The following is a 12980-nucleotide window of genomic DNA, read 5'->3' on the forward strand; positions in this document are numbered from 1 at the left end:
TCTTTCTTTCTTTCTTTCTTCTTTCTCCTTCCTTCCTTCTTTTCTTTCTTTCTTTCTTTCTTTCTTTCTTTCTTTCTTTCTTTCTTTCTCCTTCCTTCCTTCCCTCTTGCTTGCTTGCTTTCATATAAGCCCCTCACAGAGAAGAGACTCCCGAGGAAAAGAGCAAGACACAGTGCTGAGCCAGGCAGTGAGGACTGGGGAAAGGTTGCTGAACATGGTGAACACTCGCAGGCAAGAAGATTGTGTCAGGCAGTGATGAGAGACCAGGTGGCAGGCAGCTGAGGAACAAGTGTCAAAGGCAGGAGAGGCAGTGGTAGCCGATTCATTCTAGAAAATAGGCAATGGAATGGAGGGGAGGTACTATATATTGTTTATGGATAAGTACACATGTAGTGAAAGTAGACAAACTCGCATGGGAAATATATACACCAACTCTATGTATACACATACATAATATTCACACATATGCATGTGTGTACGAATATATGTATATTTACCTATGTGTGTGCATGTGTCTCTTTTTTTTCTCTTTTTCTTTTTTTTTTTTTTTTTTTTTTTTGCTGTGACAAAATACCACAGGCTCATAAACAAAAGAAATTCATTGCTCACGGTTCCGGGGACTAGAAGTCTGAGTTCAAGGTGCCAGCCAGCATGGTTGGGTGAAGGCCCTCTCCTGGAATGCAGACTTCTCATTGTGTCCTCACGTGGAAGAAAGGACTATGGAGGTTTGTGGGGTCTCTTTTATAAGAACACTAATCCCGGGGCGCCTGGGTGACTCAGTCGGTTGAGCATCTGACTCTTGATTTTGGCTCAGGTCATGATCCCAGGGTTGTGAGATCGAGCCCAGTGTCAGGCTCCATATTGAGCATGGAACCTGCTTAAGATTCTCTCTCTCTCTCTTTTGCCCTCTGCCCCTCCCCCACTCGCACTCTGTCTCTAAAAATAAAATAAAATACAACAAAAAAATTTTAGAAAGGACACTAATTCCACTCATGAAGGCTCTGCTCTCATGACCTAACCAATCCCCAAAAGCCCCACTTTCTAATACCATCACGCTGAACATTAGGATTTCAACATAAGAATCTGGGGGGGGGACACAAACATTCAGACCATAACCATACGTGTGCATAATGGAATATATTTTCATCATTCACCATACTAATTAACAGACTATTCAGAATCTGCCACAGTGAACAAATATGTACAAACATACATACACATTTGATATATACATAACGATAGGTATGCATATTATATATCTGTAATTTTTTGCTAGTGCAAGGAGGATATGAGGAAAGAGTTGAACATTTAGATTGATCCCAGCCCCGAAATTTCAAATGAACTACCAGTCACAATTGCAGAAAAAGAAAATTCCAGGGGGCCCCTGGCTGACTTGGTTGGAAGAGGATGAAACGCTCGATCTCGGGGCCGTGGGTTCAAGCCCTACGTTGGTTGTAGAGATGACTTAAATAAATAAACTTAAAAAAAAAAAAGAAAATTTCACAAAGCTTTTCACATGGAGCACTCTGAGGAGGACAAAGACTTAAAAATATACTGACTCAGTAGACATTTTCAGCCATTTCGAGAGAAACATGAAGCCAAAGTCAATAACCATCAAGGATTAGATACAAAAAATATATTCTTTCAGAGGAAAAATTGAAAATCGCTCCCTAACTACTAGGGGAAAAGCAATACAATGGCAAAGCACTTGGTGTGGAGAGATTCGGGCTTTCCTACGTTAACAAATCGGGAGAAGAGCAAATAACCAGAATAAGTCATCAAGCTGGCGGAAGTCTAGAAAATTAAGTAAAGGGCCAAGGAGACAGAGTAGTTTCTACAAGGTAATAGACTGAACAGCATTTCCCACATGTATGTGACCAAGGGACACTCTTAAAATTATCATATGTGACCAGAACTCCACCAGGAGCTCAAGACATAATGCCCATTTGAATTAAAGTAGACAGCCAAAAACCAAACATGTTTTCTGGAAAATTGATTGCTTCAAGAAAAGATTGTGATTTGATTCACAGGCTTTAGAAATTGTCTAAGATGCCAAAATACCAATGGTAGCATATTTAGAAGATTAAATTATTTTTATTTTATTTCTTTTTAAAGATTTTATTATTATTATCATCATTATTATTTTATTTAATGATGGGGCGCCTGGGTGGCTCGGTCGGTTGAGCGTCTGACTTTGGCTCAGATCATGATCTCACAGTTTGTGGGTTCGAGCCCTACGTCGGGTTCTGTGCTGACAGCTCGGAGCCCAGAGCCTGCTTTGGATTCTGTGTCTCCTTCTCTCTCTCTCTCCCTCTCTCTCTCTCTCTCTCTGCCTCTGCCCTGCTAGAGCTCTGTCTCTCTCTCAAAAATAAATAAAAACATTTAAATAAATAAATAAATAAATAAATAAAAATTTTAAAAAATGTTTATTTATTTTGACAAAGAGGGATAGAGAGCAAGAAGGGGAGGGGGGGAGAGAGAGAGAGAGAGAGAGAGAGAGAGAGTCCCAAGCAGGCTCCACACTATCAGCACAGAGGCCAGCACGGGGCTGGAACCCATGAACGATGAGATCATGACTGGAGCCAAAACTTAACTCTGGAGTTAAGTCAGAGGCTTAACTGACTGAGCCACCAGGTGCCCCTTGACTCTATTATTTATTTCTTTTTTTAAATTTTTTTTCAACGTTTTTTATTTATTTTTGGGACAGAGAGAGACAGAGCATGAACGGGGGCGGGGCAGAGAGAGAGGGAGACACAGAATCGGAAACAGGCTCCAGGCTCCGAGCCATCAGCCCAGAGCCTGATGCGGGGCTCGAACTCACGGACCGCGAGTTCGTGACCTGGCTGAAGTCGGACGCTTAACCGACTGTGCCACCCAGGCGCCCCTTGACTCTATTATTTTTTAAAAGTAATCTCCACACTAGAGATGCCTGGGTGGCTCAGTGGGTTGAGCCTCCGGCTTTGGCTCAGGTCATGATCTCAAGGTTTGTGGGTTTGAGCCCCACGTATGGCTCACCACTGGCAGCACAGAGCCCACTTCGGATCTTCTGTCCCTTTCTCTCTCTGCCTCTCTCTCTCTCTCTCTCTCTCAAAAAATTTGATCTCCACATCCGACATGGGGCTCAAACTCACAACCCTGAGATCAAGAGTTACGTGCTCTACCGACTGAGCCGACCAGGTGCCCTTATTTTTAATTTATGAAAAACACAATATATTAAGCCCAGAGATTTTTATTAAGTTTTGTTATAAAATGTGACATAAAAGTCAATGTTCAAAAATGTTGACATTAGGGCACCTGAGTGGCTTGGTTGTTAAGCATTTGACTTTGGCTCAGGTCACGATCTTACGGTTCGTAAGTTCGAGTACCACACTGGGTGAGCTCGTGCCCCGCTTTGGGAAAGCATGAGCTCCACTTTGGGTGAGCCCCGCTTCTCTTTCTCTCTCTCTCCCTCTGCCCTTCCTGGGATAGTCTCTCTGCCCCTTGCTCACTTGCAGCCCCTCTCTCTCCCTCAAAAAGATTTTTTTTAATTAAAAAAATCTTAAATAAAAAGAATTTTTAAATCTTGTTTAAAAACAAGAACAGTGTGTGATGCTTGGCTGGCTAAGTCGGTGCAACGTGCAACTCTTGATCTCGGGGTTCTAAGTTTGAGCCCCACGTTGGGTGTAGAGATTACTTTTTAAATATCTGAAAAAGGGGCGCCTGGGTGGCGCAGTCGGTTAAGCGTCCGACTTCAGCCAGGTCACGATCTCGCGGTCCGTGAGTTCGAGCCCCGCGTCAGGCTCTGGGCTGATGGCTCGGAGCCTGGAGCCTGTTTCCGATTCTGTGTCTCCCTCTCTCTCTGCCCCTCCCCCGTTCATGCTCTGTCTCTCTCTGTCCCAAAAACAAATAAAAAACGTTGAAAAAAAATTAAAAATCTGAAAAAATATATATGGGGTACCTGGATAGCTCAGTCAGTTAAGCGTCTGATTCTTTAAAAAATTTTTTTTAAAAATGTTAATGTTCATCTATCTTTCAGAGAGAGAGAGAGACAGAGCATGAGCAGGGGAGGGGCAGAGAAAGAGGGAGACACAGAAACTGAAGCAGGCTCCAGGCTCTGAGCTGTCAGCACAGATCCCGACGTGGGGCTCAAACCCACAGACCGCGAGATCACGACCTGAGCCGAAGTCGGACACTTAACATACTGAGCCACCCAGGCGCCCCTGCTCGCACAGAGCTTATAATCTACGGGGGAGAGACAAACAAAAGATGTAGGTAATAAGTACTTCAGGGAGAATATCAAACAGGGAAGGGGAAAAAAGAAGGAATCTGGGGGTGGAGGTGGGTGCAATTGTATTGTATTTTATTTATTTATTTCTACTTTTTAAATATAATTTACTGTCAAGTTGGCTAAAATACAGTGTATACAGTGTGCTCTTGGTTTTGGGGGTAGATATTTTTTTGAGAGAGAGTGAGAGAGAGAGAATTCCAAGCAGTCTCTGCACTGTCAGCGAGGAGCCCAGCTTGGGGCTGAAGCCACAAACCAGGAAATCATGACCTGAGCCGAAATCAAGAGTTGGAGCTTCAACCAACTGAGCCACCTGGGCGCCCCAACATTTCCTTTTCTGTGGCTTACTTCTTTGTAAGAACACAGTACGTAATACATATAACATACAGCATGTGTGTTAATCGACCCTTTATGCCGTCCGTCAGGCTTGTAGTCAACAGTAGGCCATTGGTAGTTAAGTTTTGGGGGAGTCAAAGGTCACATGGATTTTCAACTTTGTGGGGGTTGGCTCCCCTCTCCTCCACGCCACTCGAGGGTCAACCGTAACAGGGCCATCCTGGCTGCTGGGGTGTGAACAATATGAAGGAGCCAAGGCTACCAGCGAGGAGGCCATTCAGGAAGCTGACGCATCCCCTAGTAGGAGATGATGGTGCTTTGGACCGGCGTATGGGCAGTCACGGTGGTGAGAAATGGCCCGGTAATTGGAAGGTAGAGCCACCAGGATTTGAAGCCACCAGGTTGGAGCCATGTAAGAGAAAGGGAGTAGGTTTGGGGTGTGAACAACAGGAAAAATGGAGCTGCCGTTAACAGAGGTGTGTAAGCCTTTGAAATGTTTTGGGGAGAAGATGCCCATACTAAGTCCAGGTAGGGTGGTTGAGGAGACACTTGGATGCCTTGTAGTTCGGGGGGGAGACCTGAGCTGGGGAAGTAAATTTGGAAGCTGTCAGGTTACAGATCTGTACACGTGGCCATTGAACACTTGGAACCTGGCCAAGCCGAACTGAGAGGGGCCGTTAAGTGTAAAACACACACTAGATTTGTTGTGTTTTTTTTTTTTAAGTTTATTTCTTTATTTTGAGAGACGCAGAGATGGTGCAAGTCGGGAGGGGCAGAGAGAGAGAGAGAGAGAGAGAGAGGATCCCAAGCAGGCTCCACGCTGCCCGCGCAGAGCCCAGCGCGGGGCTCGATGCCACGAACTGCGGGATCGCAACATGAGCCCATATCAAGAGGCTGACACTTAACCCACCGAGCCCCCCAGGCGCCCCGTACGCACACTGGACTTCAAAGACAACACAGAAAAAAACGAAAGTAAAATATCTCACGAATATTTACTTCATATTAATCACACGTTGAAATTGCATTTTGGATGGACGGCTTTCCCTCGCCTTTCGAAAGGTCGCGTCCCGCCGCTTGGCTTTTACTAAAAACCTGCGTTGGGACCTGCTTTCGCTAACTGAAAGAAGTCCAAGGATTTTCACTTTTACCAGGCAAGGCAAAAAGGGTGAAAACTGCGTTTGCTTGGCAGTGAGCTGTTATCGGGGCAGTGCACCCCAAACCGTGAGAGTGGCCCCACCAAGCCCCTGCCCTGGGAAAGCGCTCGGCATCTCGGCATCTCAGCAGCCGTAGCTTTGAGCTGTGTCTGTGAGAATCTGTGCTCTGTCTCCACTTATTTTGTGCATCCATTAGCAAAATGTGTCCTATGGTATCAGAAAAGCCCAAGACGGGTTGTTTTGAGGTCTGGGAACACTCAAACCTTTTTCCGTATAAATTAATGGTAATTGCTTCTTTGCTTTATGCCATTTTGGCTTATGACAAATCTCACTTAGGGCAATGTTCTCCTCTAACGTAGTGGGCACAACCTGTATTGGATTAAAGAAAATGCATCGAGGGGCGCTTCCCTGGCTCAGTCGGTAGAGCATGTGACTCTCGATCTCGTGGTTGTGAGTTTAAGATCCACACTGGGTGTAGAGCTAGCTTACTTTAAAAAAAAAATCTTAAAGAAAATTATTTTCACCTGTTGTGGGTTTTTTTTAACTTTTTGATCATGTCTAGTAGAAGATTTTTTAAAACTTTTGAAAAACATTTATTTATTTATTTATTTATTTATTTTTGGGACAGAGAGAGACAGAGCATGAACGGGGGAGGGGCAGAGAGAGAGGGAGACACAGAATCGGAAACAGGCTCCAGGCTCCGAGCCATCAGCCCAGAGCCCGACGCGGGGCTCGAACTCACGGACCGCGAGATCGTGACCTGGCTGAAGTCGGACGCTTAACCAACTGCGCCACCCAGGTGCCCCGCCATTTATTTATTTTTAAGAGAGAGAGACAGAGTGTGAGCAGGGAAGGGGCAGAGAGAGAGGGACGCGCAGAATCCGAAGCAGGCTCCAGGCTCTGAGCTGTCCGCACAGAGCCCGACGTGAGGCTGCAACTCACGAGCCGTGAATCATGACTGAGTCAAGAGTTGGATGCTTGACCAACTGAGCCACCCAGGCGCCCCTAAAGATTTTATTTTTACGTAATCCCTATACCAATGTGGGGCTCGAACTTACAACCCCGCGATCAGGAGTCATATGCTCTACTGCCTGAGCTAGCCAGGTGCCCCTTGGCTAATCGAGTTTAAATGATATATGAGGCTCACATTATATTTCTATCGGACAGTGCTGGTACAGATGGAATATAAAGTCATGAACACTGGATAAGATAGACCACCAAGGAGGGGTGCCTGGGTGGCTCAGCCGGTTAAGCATGTGATTCTTCATTTCAGCTCAAGTCCTGATCTTTCGGTTGGGCTCTGTGTTGACAGTGAGGAGCCTGCTTGAGATTCTCTCTCTCTCTCTCTCTCTCTCTCTCTCTGCCCCTCCCCTGATCACTCTCTGCCTCTCTCAAAATAAATAAATAAACATTGAAAAAAACAAGACAGATCATCAAGGGATGCAAGAGTAGCTAAAGAAGTCCAAAGACTGAGCCTTCAGGCATGCCAACATTCACACACACACACACACACACACACGAATATCTATTTCTATCTCTACCTATCCTCTATCTATCATCTATCATCTATGTATATAGTGTATATATATATATAGTGTTTATACACACATATATAGTATATAAATATATTTTGTGTATATATATATATATATACACACGTTCAACTTTATTAAGCTACATTTATAAATAATAAAGCACACTTGTTATATATATATTAATATATCTGTATATACATGTAACCATCACCTCATATATATATATTTTTTTCATTGTAGCTTATTCTGAAGGAGCCATTCTGAATAGATTCATTGGGGAAGAGAGAGGAACACAAACACCTCGCTCGACAACATACAGCTACTCTTTAATTCAGCGGTTTCAGAAACCATTATTATTTCACTCTAGATAATCAAAGAAATCAAAGGCTCTAACTGTTTACACTCGTTTTTGTGAGATTCAGGCCTTATGAGGCCGGTAAGAGTCTGGTTTTGGTTTATTTTGTTTATTTATTTGCTTGTTCGTAACTTTTCTCTCCACCCAAGTATCCCTGGGGAGCGAGGAGGATGAGTTTATCCAGCACAAGGCCACTTGCTAAATAGACTGTCCCCACACTTCTCCGGGGGGTGGGGGGTGGGGGTGGTGGCAGGGAGCCATTCGAATAGTCTAGGATGTGATTGGCCTTCTCTAGAATTGCTCAGTACGGAGGCCCTGATGGTGCATGCATTTAATAAGTATTTCTGAATGTCACAGAAACTACAGTCACTGGGGAGGACAATGAATTTCAGTGTGACGTTTAGGTGGTAAATGCCTCCTATGCATTAGTTCCCTGACTATCATGTTTTCATTCTCCTGGTGATCTTTTACAAGCTTTCAGTAGTTCTTGGGCACAGCACACCATTTTATTTATTTATTTATTTATTTATTTATTAAATTTTTTTTTTTTAACGTTTATTTATTTTTGAGACAGAGAGAGACAAAGCATGAACGGGGGAGGGGCAGAGAGAGAGGAAGACACAGAATCGGAAGCAGGCTCCAGGCTCTGAGCCATCAGCCCAGAGCCCGACTCGGGGCTCGAACTCACGGACCGCGAGATCGTGACCTGAGCCGAAGTCGGATGCTCAACCGACTGAGCCACCCAGGCGCCCCATAGCACGCCATTTTAAAAGGCAGATTATCACATCATAAGAACAACTATAGGAATATGTTCCCTTAGACATCACTGTTCCCAACACTCTCTGGCTTCCTTGTCAGTTACTTATTTACTTACTTACTTACTTATTTATGCCATTGTTCACTCCAAACTAGCACATACTAGCAGTTTACCAGTGTATAATTAACTTTAAACTTTTAGACCAAGGAAATGTCTGGAAATAGACAGTATGTATTTTACTGCTACCATTTTACCAACATGCTTTCTCTATTTTACTTATTTGTTTGTTTATCTATGTATTTATTTCTAAAGAACCATTATTTAAAATGCTTATTTATTTTGAGAGAGAGAGACAGCATGAGCAGGGGAGGGAAAGAGAGGGAGGGAGAGAGAGAACCCAGAGCAGGCACCATACTGTCTGCATGGTGCCCCACGATGTGGGTCTGGATCCCACGAACCCTGAGATGGTGACCTGAGCCGAAATCACCAGTCGGATGGTCAGCTGACTGAGTCACCCAGGCGCCCCTCTCTGTGTTCAATTCTGGAAAATTTTATCTACAACGTACACAAAAGCAGAAAGAATAGTACGTATACAGAATCCTCATGTACCCATCACCCAGCTTCGACCGTTACTGGCTTTTTGCTAATCTTGTTTCGTCTACCATCCCCCCCCCCTTTTTGTTGTGCTATTTTTTTTAATTTAGCTGAATTCCATATAACATAAAATTAACCATTTTTTAAATTAAAAACTTGTGAGGGGCGCCTGGCTGGCTCAGTCGGTAGAGCATGTGACTCTTGATCTCAGGGTCGTTGAGTTCAAGCCCCACGTTGGGCACGGAGTCGATGTTAGAAAAATTAATTGCGATAAAAAGCACGTACTATAAAATTTACCCTCTTAACCATTTTTTTATTTTTATTTTTATTTTTTTTTTAATTTTTTTTTTAACATTTATTTTTGAGACAGAGAGAGACAGAGCATGAGTGGGGGAGGAGCAGAGAGAGAGGGAGACACAGAATCCAAAACAGGCTCCAGGCTCTGAGCTGTCAACACAGAGCCCGACGCGGGGCTCGAACTCACAGACCCTGAGATCATGACCTGAGCTGAAGTCGGACGCTTAACCGACCAAGCCACCCAGGCGCCCCTTAACCATTTTTTTAAAAATGTGTATTTATTTTTGAGAGAGAGAACGTGAGCTGGGGAGGGCCAGAGAGAGGGGGGGACAGGGGATTTGAAGCAGGCTCTGTGCTGACAGCAGACAGCCTGGTGTGGGGTTTGAACTCACGAACCATGAGATCATGACTTGAGCTGAAGTCAATGCCCAACCAACTGAGCCACCAGGCTCCCCCACCAACCTTAACCATTTTTAAGTGTGCCATTCAGTAGTGTTAACTATATTCTCATTGTTGTGTGTGTAACAGATTTCTAGAATTTTTTCATCTAGCAAAACTGAAACTCTATGCCCATTGAACAACTCTCCATTCCTTTCCCTTCACCCCCTCAGCCCCTGACAATCACCATTCTACTTTTTGTTCCCATAATTTTGACCACCTAGACGTCTCAAATAAATGGAGTCATACAGTAGGGTGTGTGTGTGTGTGTGTGTGTGTGTGTGTGTGTGACTGACTTATTTCACTCCATGTAATGTGTCAAGGTCCATCCACATTATACCATGTGACAGGATTTCCTTCTTTTTTTAAGGTTGAATGATATTCTGCAGTTAATCATTTAAATTCAGTACATTCTCCACCCCCTCTCTCTAATTGCAAAATCTTTTTGTCATCCCAGAAGAACACCTCATACCTGTTAAGTAATTACTCCCCATTTCCCCCTCTGCCACTCCCTAGCAACCGCTAACCTGCTTCCTGTCTCTATGGATTTGCCTTTTCTGGGTATTTCATACAAAAAGAATCATGCAATACTTGATCTTTTGCAGCTGGTTTCTACCATTTAGCACAATGTTTTCAAGGCTCATCCAAGCTGTAACATGTATCAGTAATTCATTCCTTTTTATGGCTGAAAATATTTCATTATGTGTCTGTACCATAATTTTTTTCTGTTCATCACTGATGGATATTTGGGTTGTTTCCATCTTTTGACTGTTACAAATAATGCTGCTCTAAACATTCACATACAGGTATCTATATGGACATATGCTTTTATTTCTCTTGGATATATATACCTAGGATTGGAACTGCTTGATTATATGGTAATTCTAGGTTTTTTTGTTTTTTTGGTTTTATTTTTTTTTAATGTTTATTTATTTCTGAGACAGAGAGAGACAGAGCACGAGTGGGGGAGGGGCAGAGAGAGAGGGAGACACCGAATCCGAAGCAGGCTCCAGGCTCTGAGCTGTCAGCACAGCGCCCCACGTGGGCCTCGAACTCACAAACCGTGAGATCATGACCTGAGCCGAAGTCGGCCGCTCAACCGACTGAGCCACCCAGGCGCCCCCATTCTAGATGTTTTTTAAGTAACATCCACACCCAATGTGGGGCTCAAACTCATGACCCCGAGATCAAGAGTCACATGCTCTACTGATTGAGCCAGTCAGGTGTCCCTGTATGTTTAATATTTTTTAGGAATTGCCAAATGTTTTTTTCCATAGCAGCAACACCATTTTATATTGCCACTAGCGATGTATGAGGATTTCAATTTCTGCACGTCCTGGCCAACACTTGTTACTTTCTTTGGAGAAATGTCTATTCAAGTCCTTTGCCCATTTTTTAATTGCTTGTTTGCCTTTTTCTGGTTGAGTTATAAGAGTTCTTTGTACATTCTGGGGGTCCCTGGGTGGGTCAGGCAGTTAAGCATCCAACTTTGCCTCAGGTCATGATCTCATGGTTCATGAGTTTGAGCCCCGCATCAGGCTCTCTGCTGTCAGCTCAGAGCCGGCTTCGGATCTTCTGCCCTACTCTGTCTCCACCCCTCCCCTACTCGTGTTCTCTCTCTCTCTCTCTCCCTTTCCCTCTTTCTCTCTCTCAAAAATAAATGAACATTAAAACATTTAAAAAAATAATTCTTTGTACATTCTGGATACTAAAATCTTATTGGATACATACTTTGCAAATATTTTTCCCATTCGATGGGTTTTCTCTTTACCTTCTTGATGATGTACTTGGATGCACAAAAGTTTTGAATTTTGATGAAGTCCAATTTATCTATTTTTTCTTTTAGCACTCATGCTTTTGGTATCAAATCTAAGAATCCATTGCCAAATCCCAAGTCATAAAGATACGTTCTTATGTTTTCTTCTAAGAGTCTTATAGTTTTAGCTCTTCTAGTGAGATCATTGGTTTATTTTGAGTTAATTTTTATATATGGAGTGAGGTAGGGGACCAATTTCATTCTTTTGTATGTGGAGATCTGGTTGTCTCAGGACCACTTAGTGAACAGACCATCCCCGCGCCCCCCCGCCCCCCGCCATTGAATGGTCTTGGCACTTTCTGTGGTATTTTAAAGCAAATTCTAGGCATCATGTTGTTTCATTTGTAAACACTTCAGTTTGCATCTCGAATCTATGAAGACTGCTTTTTTTAAATTTTTTTTAATTTTTTTTAACATTTTATTTATTTTTGAGACAGGGAGAGACAGAGCATGAACAGGGGAGGGTCAGAGAGAGGGAGACATAGAATCTGAAACAGGCTCCAGGCTCCGAGCTGTCAGCACAGAGCCCGACGCGGGGCTCGAACTCGAGGACCGCGAGATCATGACCTGAGCCGAAGTCGGCCGCTTAACCGACTGAGCCACCCAAGCGCCCCTGAAGACTGCTTTTTAACATAACCGTCATGCCATGGTCATATGTAGTAAAATTAACAATTATTCCTTAATATCATTTAACATCCAGTCCTTGTTCAAAGATTTCCTGTTGCCTCAAAATTCTCTTAACGCTGGTTTGATTGAAACAGGACCCAGCAGAGGCCCCTGGCTGGCTCAGTTGATAGAGTGTGCGACTCTTGATCTCAAGGTCGTGAGTTTGAGCCCCACGTTGGGTGTAGAGACTAGTTGAAAAAAGAAACAGGATCCAAACCAGTTTCACACATTCAGACACAGTTCCTTTCGCTCTGATATATCAATTAGGGCCTGTGGGGCACCTGGGTGGCTCGGTCAGTTAAGCATCTGACTCTCGATCGCAAGGTGGTGAGTTCAAGCCTCACGCTGGTCTTCACGTCCTGCGTGGAGCCTAGTAAAAAAACCTGATATATCACCTAGACCCTGAATTCTACTGGTGCCACCACAGGATAACAAGTAACTGTTATTCCATTCCTGGCACTGGCTGTCACCTTGTCCTTGCTTTAATGATATTGTTCCAGTTATCAACTGTATTTTTTTAATCTTTATTTTTTTATTTGTGAGAGAGAGACCGAGCACGAGCGGGGGAGGGGCAGAGAAAGGGGGAGACACAGATTCGGAAGCAGGCTCCAGGCTCCGAGCTGTCAGCAAAAACAGAGCCCGACACGGGACTTGAACCCACAGACCGTGAGATCATGACCTGAGCCGAAGTCGGACGCTCCACCGACTGAGCCACCCAGGCGCCCCTCCAGTTATCAATTGTTACATAACAGATCGCCTCAAAACTTA

At 43.9% G+C, this 12980-nt stretch overlaps 1 non-coding gene across 1 annotated transcript; it reads left to right on the forward strand.

Annotated features, from left to right (window-relative positions):
* The first annotated feature begins 9162 nt into the window (after positions 1-9162).
* TRNAK-CUU (transfer RNA lysine (anticodon CUU)) lies at positions 9163-9236 on the forward strand. The gene has a single exon. It is a non-coding gene; the product is annotated as a tRNA-Lys (tRNA).
* The last annotated feature ends 3744 nt before the right edge of the window (positions 9237-12980 follow it).

The sequence above is a fragment of the Panthera uncia genome, chromosome X, assembly GCF_023721935.1.
Source record: "Panthera uncia isolate 11264 chromosome X, Puncia_PCG_1.0, whole genome shotgun sequence".
Classification (NCBI taxonomy): Eukaryota; Metazoa; Chordata; class Mammalia; order Carnivora; family Felidae; genus Panthera; species Panthera uncia.